Genomic DNA, 11,473 nt, shown 5'->3' on the forward strand with positions numbered 1-11,473 from the left:
TCACAGGTTTGTTATTTTATGCATATGTTGAGATACACGTAGTGAGAAGACTGGTCTCTGACAATTGCCAATAGTGTCCGCTGCCTTTAAACCTACACAGGGTTTGAAGATGATGACAGTGGAAATATTCCCTTCAAATATTACTTTCTGAGTTTTTGTAGTTTTTGAGAAATGAGTTAAACAAGTGACAGAATAATTTTTGTCTCATATGAGACGGACAATATTTTAGCATGTCAAATCCCACTAACCAGTTTTAATTGGTTATAACTGGTTAGTTCATTGTGTTTGTTGGTCATGCGTGGGGCAGCATGCTTCCGAGCAACAGTAATTTGGTTTACTTTTGTTACCCCTGACCCGCATGATTTGTCCTTGTTTTTTATCCCTTCTGGTTGTCGTTCCCATTTGGTTCTGTTTTCCTCCTGCATGCTCCGCCCTCAGCCGCCCTTTTATTGTGTTTATTTTTTGCTTTTGTTTTCTTTTTCAAATAATTTATTTAAGTTAATTTAATATAACCTTATTTATTCTTTTATTTTATTTAATTAGGTATTTATTTTCCTTATTTCTTGCTTTTTCATAATTGTTTTTTTTTTCCCGTTAATGTTCTGTCTTGTGCTATTGTAACTTGTTTGTTGTACCTTGTATTGGTCGAATAAATAATAATAATAATAATAATAATAATAATAATAAAGTTTTAACATGCTAAAACTAAGACGATTTTATTTTTAATTATTTCTCAAAAAACTGTAGCACCAGTAATTAAATATTTCACGGGAAGCTTTAATCTATCATAATCTTCAAACGGTGTAAGTTTAGTGTTAATCTGTTGGCATTGTGTTTTTTGTTTGGAAAAGGTAGATAGACCCTTTAAGTACTGACATTATTTAAACCTGCTGTCACTTTGTTATTTTTAGCATGATAGTTCCTGTTAATTTATCAAATCATAATTACCGGGCCTGATACGCCTCCATGCCCCCTGGTCATTACCTTGGTGCCCTTGGTGCCCAGCAGAAATTAACAATTCACTTATAGTCATAAAAAAATTGTGCCCTTTACCAGAGAGAAAATGCCTCGGTGCCCTTTCCGTTTCAAAACGAAGCATTCGGGCCTGATATATACTTTTTCCCTATTATTAAAAAAGAAAAGAAAAACAAGATGTAGAATGTAGTATGTTTCATAAATATTTCTTGTTTGTTGTGTTTGAACCATTGGCTCGCACACTTAACGGCTATGCGAGAAATATAATTATGTCTTTCCATTATGATCATTTCCTTTCAATGTAGCCCTAAGCTTTCAGGATAATGTTGTTGTATGGTAGTGTATAGGATGTGCTCGCGGCAATTATGTTACTCGACTCGACACACAACTGAAAAAAAAATACCAATCACCAAGATTTGTTTACTGACCAGTCATTATTATTGTTTAAAGGCATTGGACACTATCGGTAATTACTCAAAATAATTGTAGCATAAAAACGAGAAATGAAAGGCTATTGATAATATAAAACATTGCGAGAAACGGCTCCCTCTGAAGTAACGTGGTTTTTGAGAAAGAAGTAATTTCTCACTCAAATAATATTTGAATTGAATTCGAGACCTCACTGCCTATAGGTCTCGAATTTAAGGCACTGCACACAACTTGTTCGACGACCAATGGGAGACTTTCTGGGACGATAGAGGGCAGCAGACTTACCGGGTAAATCCATTGTTCTCAGAATTATGCGCATGTTCAGAACTACGTAAACAATGGGAATTTACCCGGTATGTCTGCTGCCGCCTAGCGTTGGAAAGTCTCCTATTAAATTTTCACAGGCTTGTTGTTTTATGCATACGTTTGGATACACCAAGTGATAATACTGGTCTTTGACAATATTATTGACAAAGATGGCATGTGTCTTTAAGGCCTTATTACTTCAAATGTGGCCTATGCGTGTGTGTTTTTTTTGTGTACTGCACTTACGTCCGAGGACATTTTTAACAAAAGGGACAATAGGTCCTCACTAGTCGGTTCTTTGTTTTCAGGTGTCCTCACTAGCCATTTGTGTACAAAACCAATGGGGATTGTTCCAATACAGGAACAACAGAAAGTACAATAGGTGTCCTCTAACGTTGTGTGTGCGTGTGTTTCGTCCGAGGACATTTTACAATAGGGACACTAGGTCCTCACTAGTCGGTTCTTTGTTTTCAGGTGTCCTCACTAGTCATTTGTGTACAAAACCAATTAATGGGGATTGTTCCAATACAGGATTACAGAACGTACATGTATGTGCGTGCGTAAGCAAGCGTGCATGCACTGAACCTACGTATATGCAGCATGAATATTCACGTATTTTATGATTGCAGTGAATATACAGAACGGCCGAACATTTCCCATGTCATTCATGACATGCTGTTAGCTTGTTAAACAAATGGCGAACGTGGTCTGTCGACCAAGGGCGTTTTTTTTTTAGTGCAAGACAGATGCAGCAGCGTCCAGGCGGACACGATTGCATATGCAAAACCGTCCGGTGGACATTATTACATGGAACCTTTTGAGCATCAAGTTCAGGTGCAAATCTGTCAAAGACTGAGCACGCGAGTGTGAAGCCTTTACGGCATTCTAGATGCTCTGTGGTGCAATCTTAGGCCATTTAGAGACCCAATGCCAAACGAAACAGAACAATAAGCCTTCAAAATTTAAGCAGTAGAATTTAGGCCCAGTTTTGAATTTTAGAAATACTTGAACTTTCATTATTAACAAAATAAGATGGGTATAAAAATGTGTAGTGGATTGTTTGCAACGTTTGTACGCAAGGTTTCCTGGAAAAGAAAACAATGAACTCAGAAACGTCTCAATTGAATGTGGTGTCAAATGGAACAGACTTGCGTGCGGAGTTCCCTGGGTAAAACTATATCACTCGAACTAGCCACAGGCAGAGCCCGCATAACGGCAATGACAGACAGAGACCATAGCGTGTCACCGTAGAGTAAACATCCAGTAACTACAAGAAAACTAAAAAGTATGGAGATGACACGAACTTACGTGCTCTTTTACGACACACGAGTTAACAAAACTGGGGAACATTGTGGTCCCCCCCCCCCCAGGATTGATGGCAATTTGACGGGACACAGCGTTTTGGGCACAGGGTTTGGCCTTTTTACATATAGTGCAAAACCTGACTTTCATTATAAAGGGGGGGTCAAAAGACAGGGGGAACCCTTCGAAAATGGGGTGGGGGGGGGGTTCACGTCCCTTCCACTCTTTCAAGGGGGAGGAGCAAATCTGTCAACGATGGGGTATGCGTGTGAGAAGCATTTACGGCGCTGGGTGCAGGCCAGATTAAGGGCCCAGGAAATTTTGCATTTTAGCTGCTCTGTGATGCTATCTAGGGCCAGTTTTGAGGGGGGACATTTAATATAGTGTCCCCCACCCTTTAACAAGTTGTGTCATCCTTTGTCCCCAGGATTAATGCACATGGGATGGCCACACCAGGTTTGGTCTTACATTAGTAAAAGCTTGGGGTTCATGATAAAGGTGGTCAAAAAGATGGGGGGTCGGGACATTTGATATTGTGTCCCTCACCCTCCAAAAGATGACGGGGACAATGCCCCCTGTGCCCCCCCCCTTCTGATTGACGCCAATGGAAAGAGCCATGATCATGGCAGAAGAGTGTAAGGAGCAAGCCTTCGCTGCATGGTAATGACCGGTGTTATGGTAGATGTCGTTGTTCTCAAAGTTCCGGATGGTAAGTCAGCGGGCATTTCGACACTCTGTATTCACGGTCTCAGATGTCCGGCGAGCAAAGTTTTCCGGATGACTTAGCCGGGCATTCCAGCATGCTGTCATTGCGGGCTTCACATACTGCCGCTGCGAATAATATCCGAAAACCTTTTTTTTTTTTTTTTTTTTTTTCGTATGAGTGCTTTTTCACCTGGAAACCCACAACCCTCTTTTGGCTTTCTTCTTTGTAATTCATGCTTGATACTCAATTACGTTGTTGCATGCTTTTGAACAATACTGTTGTAGATGCCCTACTCGTTCATCACACGATTTACTTGTTGACACCGCCATGACAGCTAAGAGCTCGAGGATTCCGGGTCACTTGAAATGACCCGGATTCCGGGTCAATTCAAATGACCCAGATTCCGGGTCACTGGAAATGACCCGGATTCCGGGTCAATTCAAATGACCCGGATTCCGGGTCACTTGAAATGACCCGGATTCTGGATTCCAGATTTCGGATTCGGATTCCGGGTCATTGGCGGTGTCAACAAGTAAATCGTGTGATGAACAAGTAGAGCGTCTACAACAGTATTGTTCAAAAGCAAAAATCAGAATCCTAACACACCTCCAATCAAATAGTCATTTGAAGTGACCCGGATTCCGGGTCATTTCAAATGACCCGGATTCCGGGTCACTTGAAATGACCCGGATTCCGGGTCACTTGAAATGACCCGGATTCCGGGTGGGTACATGGCGGGTCCTTTTGAATGTTCAAATGTTTCAGAATGCTAACACACCTCTAATCAAATAGTCATTTGAAATGACCCGGATTCTGGGTCATTTCAAATGACCCGGATTCCGGGTCACTTGAACATTCAAAAGGACTCAGCTTGTACCCACCTGGATTCCGGGTCAACGAAATGTCATGACCAGGACTTGTACCCACATCTTGCTAACCAGAAACACCGGAGCTTGAGTCCGGTGTACATGACCACTCGGCCACGATCGCCTCAAAAGTGACACATGCGTCCGTTAGTTGTCTTAATAATTGTGTAAGTTATTACTTGATTTTTCTCTTTTATTTTCCTACAAAAATCAGAATGCTAACACACCTCCAATCAAATAGTCATTTGAAGTGACCCGGATTCCGGGTCAATTCAAATGACCCGGGTTCCGGGTCACTTAAAATGACCCGGATTCCGGGTCACTTGAAATGACCCGGATTCCGGGTCACTTCAAATGACTCGGATTCCGGGTCACTTCAAATGACCCGGATTCCAGGTCACTTGAAATGACCCGGATTCCGGGTCATTTGAAATGACCCGGATTTCGGGTCACTTGAAATGACCCGGATGCCGGGTCACTTGAAATGACCCGGATTCCGGGTCACGTGAAATGACCCGGTATTCCGGATCACTTTAAATGACCCGGATTCCGGGTGAATTCAAATGACCCGGATTCCCGGATTCCGGGTCACTTGAACATTCAAAAGGACTCAGCTTGTACCCACCTGGATTCCGGGTCAACGAAATGTCATGACCAGGACTTGTACCCACATCTTGCTAACCAGAAACACCGGAGCTTGAGTCCGGTGTACATGACTACTCGGCCACGATCGCCTCAAAAGTGACACATGCGTCCGTTAGTTGTCTTAATAATTGTGTAAGTTATTACTTGATTTTTCTCTTTTATTTTCCTACAAAAATCAGAATGCTAACACGACTCCAATCAAATAGTCATTTGAAGTGACCCGGATTCCGGGTCAATTCAAATGACCCGGATTCCCGGATTCCGGGTCACTTGAACATTCAAAAGGACTCAGCTTGTACCCACCTGGATTCCGGGTCAACGAAATGTCATGACCAGGACTTGTACCCACATCTTGCTAACCAGAAACACCGGAGCTTGAGTCCGGTGTACATGACTACTCGGCCACGATCGCCTCAAAAGTGACACATGCGTCCGTTAGTTGTCTTAATAATTGTGTAAGTTATTACTTGATTTTTCTCTTTTATTTTCCTACAAAAATCAGAATGCTAACACGACTCCAATCAAATAGTCATTTGAAGTGACCCGGATTCCGGGTCAATTCAAATGACCCGGATTCCCGGATTCCGGGTCACTTGAACATTCAAATGGACTCAGCTTGTACCCACCTGGATTCCGGGTCAACGAAATGTCATGACCAGGACTTGTACCCACATCTTGCTAACCAGAAACACCGGAGCTTGAATCCGGTGTACATGACTACTCGGCCACGATCGCCTCAAAAGTGACACATGCGTCCGTTAGTTGTCTTAATAATTGTGTAAGTTATTACTTGATTTTTCTCTTTTATTTTCCTACAAAAATCAGAATGCTAACACACCTCCAATCAAATAGTCATTTGAAGTGACCCGGATTCCGGGTCAATTCAAATGACCCGGGTTCCGGGTCACTTGACCCGGATTCACGGGTCACTTGAAATGACCCGGATTCCGGGTCACTTGAAATGACCCGGATTCCGGGTCACTTGAAATGACCCGGATTCCGGGTCACTTGAAATGACCCGGATTCCGGGTCACTTGAAATGACCCGGATTCCGGGTCACTTGAAATGACCCGGATTCCGGGTCACTTGAAATGACCCAGATTCCGGGTCACGTGAAATGACCCGGATTCTGGGTCACTTGAAATGACCCGGATTCCGGGTCACTTGAAATGACCCGGATTCCGGGTAACTTGAAATGACCCGGATTCCGGGTCACTTGAAATGACCCGGATTCCGGGTCACGTGAAATGACCCGGATTCCGGGTCACTTGAAATGACCCGGATTCCGGGTCACGTGAAATGACCCGGATTCCGGGTCACTTGAAATGACCCGGATTCTGGGTCACTTGAAATGACCCGGATTCCGGGTCACTTGAAATGACCCGGATTGTCATGACCAGGACTTGTACCCACATCTTGCTAACCAGATACACCGAAGCTTGAGACCGGTGTACATGACCACTCGGCCACGATCGCCTCAAAAGTGACACATGCGTCCATTAGTTGTCTGAATAATTGTGTTAGTTATTACTTGATTTTTCTCTTTTATTTTCCTACAAAAATCAGAACGCTAACACACCTCCAATCAAATAGTCATTTGAAGTGACGTGAAGTGACGTGAAATGACCCGGATTCCGGGTCACTTGAAATGACCCGGATTCCGGGTCACTTGAAATGACCCGGATTGTCATGACCAGGACTTGTACCCACAGTTTGCTAACCAGATACACCGGAGCTTGAGACCGGTGTACATGACCACTCGGCCACGATCGCTTCAAAAGTGACACATGCGTCCATTAGTTGTCTGAATAATTGTGTAAGTTATTACTTGATTTTTATCTTTTATTTTCCTACAAAAATCAGAATGCTAACACACCTCCAATCAAATAGTCATTTGAAGTGACCCGGATTCCCGGTCACTTGAAATGACCCAGATTCCGGGTCACTTGAAATGACCCGGATTCCGGGTCACTTGAAATGACCCGGATTCCGGGTCACTTGAAATGACCCGGATTCCGGGTCACTTGAAATTACCCGGATTCCGGGTCACTTGAAATGACCCGGATTCCGGGTCACTTGAAATGACCCGGATTCCGGGTCACTTGAAATGACCCGGATTCCGGGTCACTTGAAATGACCCGGATTCCGGGTCACTTGAAATGACCCGGATTCCGGGTCACGTGAAATGACCCGGATTCCGGGTCACGTGAAATGACCCGGATTCCGGGTCACGTGAAATGACCCGGATTCCGGGTCACGTGAAATGACCCGGATTCCGGGTCACTTGAAATGACCCGGATTCCGGGTCACTTGAAATGACCCGGATTCCGGGTCACTTGAAATGACCCGGATTCCGGGTCACTTGAAATGACCCGGATTCCGGGTCACTTGAAATGACCCGGATTCCGGGTCACTTGAAATGACCCGGATTCCGGGTCACTTGAAATGACCCGGATTCCGGGTCACTTGAAATAACCCGGATTCCGGGTCACTTGAAATGACCCGGATTCCGGGTCACTTGAAATGACCCGGATTCCGGGTCACTTGAAATGACCCGGATTCCGGGTCACTTGAAATGACCCGGATTCCGGGTCACTTGAAATGACCCGGATTCCGGGTCACTTGAAATGACCCGGATTCCGGGTCACTTGAAATGACCCGGATTCCGGGTCACTTGAAATGACCCGGATTCCGGGTCACTTGAAATGACCCGGATTCCGGGTCACTTGAAATGACCCGGATTCCGGGTCACTTGAAATGACCCGGATTGTCATGACCAGGACTTGTACCCACATCTTGCTAACCAGATACACCGGAGCTTGAGACCGGTGTACATGACCACTCGGCCACGATCGCCTCAAAAGTGACACATGCGTCCATTAGTTGTCTGAATAATTGTGTAAGTTATTACTTGATTTTTCTCTTTTATTTTCCTACAAAAATCAGAATGCTAACACACCTCCAATCAAATAGTCATTTGAAGTGACGTGAAGTGACGTGAAATGACCCGGATTCCGGGTCACTTGAAATGACCCGGATTCCGGGTCACTTGAAATGACCCGGATTCCGGGTCACTTGAAATGACCCGGATTGTCATGACCAGGACTTGTACCCACATCTTGCTAACCAGATACACCGGAGCTTGAGACCGGTGTACATGACCACTCGGCCACGATCGCTTCAAAAGTGACACATGCGTCCATTAGTTGTCTGAATAATTGTGTAAGTTATTACTTGATTTTTCTCTTTTATTTTCCTACAAAAATCAGAATGCTAACACACCTCCAATCAAATAGTCATTTGAAGTGACCCGGATTCCCGGTCACTTGAAATGACCCGGATTCCGGGTCACTTGAAATGACCCGGATTCCGGGTCACTTGAAATGACCTGGATTCCAGGTCACTTGAAATGACCCGGATTCCGGGTCACTTGAAATGACCCGGATTCCGGTTCACTTGAAATAACCCGGATTCCGGGTCACGTGAAATGACCCGGATTCCGGGTCAATTCAAATGACCCGGATTCCTGGATTCCGGGTCACTTGAAATGACCCGGATTCCGGGTCACTTGAAATGACCCGGATTCCGGTTCACTTGAAATAACCCGGATTCCGGGTCACGTGAAATGACCCGGATTCCGGGTCACTTGAAATGACCCGGATTCCGGGTCACTTGAAATGACCCGGATTCCGGGTCACTTGAAATGACCCGGATTCCGGGTCACTTGAAATGACCCGGATTCCGGGTCACTTGAAATGACCCGGATTCCGGGTCACTTGAAATGACCCGGATTCCGGGTCACTTGAAATGACCCGGATTCCGGGTCACTTGAAATGACCCGGATTCCGGGTCACTTGAAATGACCCGGATTCCGGGTCACTTGAAATGACCCGGATTGTCATGACCAGGACTTGTACCCACATCTTGCTAACCAGATACACCGGAGCTTGAGACCGGTGTACATGACCACTCGGCCACGATCGCCTCAAAAGTGACACATGCGTCCATTAGTTGTCTGAATAATTGTGTAAGTTATTACTTGATTTTTCTCTTTTATTTTCCTACAAAAATCAGAATGCTAACACACCTCCAATCAAATAGTCATTTGAAGTGACGTGAAGTGACGTGAAATGACCCGGATTCCGGGTCACTTGAAATGACCCGGATTCCGGGTCACTTGAAATGACCCGGATTCCGGGTCACTTGAAATGACCCGGATTGTCATGACCAGGACTTGTACCCACATCTTGCTAACCAGATACACCGGAGCTTGAGACCGGTGTACATGACCACTCGGCCACGATCGCTTCAAAAGTGACACATGCGTCCATTAGTTGTCTGAATAATTGTGTAAGTTATTACTTGATTTTTCTCTTTTATTTTCCTACAAAAATCAGAATGCTAACACACCTCCAATCAAATAGTCATTTGAAGTGACCCGGATTCCCGGTCACTTGAAATGACCCGGATTCCGGGTCACTTGAAATGACCCGGATTCCGGGTCACTTGAAATGACCTGGATTCCAGGTCACTTGAAATGACCCGGATTCCGGGTCACTTGAAATGACCCGGATTCCGGTTCACTTGAAATAACCCGGATTCCGGGTCACGTGAAATGACCCGGATTCCGGGTCAATTCAAATGACCCGGATTCCTGGATTCCGGGTCACTTGAAATGACCCGGATTCCGGGTCACTTGAAATGACCCGGATTCCGGTTCACTTGAAATAACCCGGATTCCGGGTCACGTGAAATGACCCGGATTCCGGGTCAATTCAAATGACCCGGATTCCCGGATTCCGGGTCACTTGAACATTCAAAAGGACTCAGCTTGTACCCACCTGGATTCTGGGTCAACGAAATGTCATGACCAGGACTTGTACCCACATCTTGCTAACCAGAAACACCGGAGCTTGCGTCCGGTGTACATGACTACTCGGCCACGATCGCCTCAAAAGTGACACATGCGTCCGTTGATTCCGGGTCACTTGAAATGACCCGGATTCCGGGTCACTTGAAATGACCCGGATTCCGGGTCACTTGAAATGACCCGGATTCCGGGTCACTTGAAATGACCCGGATTCCGGGTCACTTGAAATGACCCGGATTCCGGGTCACTTGAAATGACCCGGATTCCGGGTCAATTCAAATGACCCGGATTCCCGGATTCCGGGTCACTTGAAATGACCCGGATTCCGGGTCACTTGAAATGACCCGGATTCCGGGTCACTTGAATTGACCCGGATTCCGGGTCACTTGAAATGACCCGGATTCCGGGTCACTTGAAATGACCCGGATTCCGGGTCACTTGAAATGACCCGGATTCCGGGTCACTTGAAATGACCCGGATTCCGGGTCACTTGAAATGACCCGGATTCCGGGTCACTTGAAATGACCCGGATTCCGGGTCACTTGAAATGACCCGGATTCCGGGTCAATTCAAATGACCCGGATTCCCGGATTCCGGGTCACTTGAACATTCAAAAGGACTCAGCTTGTACCCACCTGGATTCTGGGTCAACGAAATGTCATGACCAGTACTTGTACCCACATCTTGCTAACCAGAAACACCGGAGCTTGAGTCCGGTGTACATGACTACTCGGCCACGATCGCCTCAAAAGTGACACATGCGTCCGTTAGTTGTCTTAATAATTGTGTAAGTTATTACTTGATTTTTCTCTTTTATTTTCCTACAAAAATCAGAATGCTAACACACCTCCAATCAAATAGTCATTTGAAGTGACCCGGATTTAGTGTCATAGCATAGTATATATAAGAACATTCCAATAATATAAAAAAAAAATCAGGTAACACCAACGCCCTTTATCGAGCAATGCTTGTTTTAAATAATAGGGCGTTTTTGGGGTTTTTTTTTTTTTACTTTAAGGGTGCGTTCGTTTAGCTTCCTTGGGTCATCCCCGGTGTGTGGCGTTTTTTTTTCCAGGACGAACGTGGGTAATTATCTGCACACGTTCGTCCTGAAAAAAAAACAATGTCACAAACCGGGGTCGACCCAGGGAAGCTAAACGAACGCACCCAGTGTATAATAGATGTTAAATTTGCATCGGGGATAAAGAATATTAATTTTGGTTTTTACCCAAACACCGATGTGTGTTAGCACTGTATACTCAGTACTTTCCCGAGTCCTGTAAACAAATATCACAGGCATGTTACTCGGGTGGGATTCGAACCCACGACCCTTGCAATTGTAGAGCACTGTCTTACCAACTAGACTACCGAGGT

The 11,473-nt window shown here is 45.1% G+C and overlaps 1 non-coding gene across 1 annotated transcript; it reads right to left on the reverse strand.

The window, feature by feature from the left end:
- Nucleotides 1-11,400: 11,400 nt before the first annotated feature.
- Nucleotides 11,401-11,473, reverse strand: Trnac-aca. The gene has a single exon. It is a non-coding gene; the product is annotated as a tRNA-Cys (tRNA).

Source organism: Asterias rubens, chromosome 13 (assembly GCF_902459465.1).
Source record: "Asterias rubens chromosome 13, eAstRub1.3, whole genome shotgun sequence".
NCBI lineage: Eukaryota > Metazoa > Echinodermata > Asteroidea > Forcipulatida > Asteriidae > Asterias > Asterias rubens.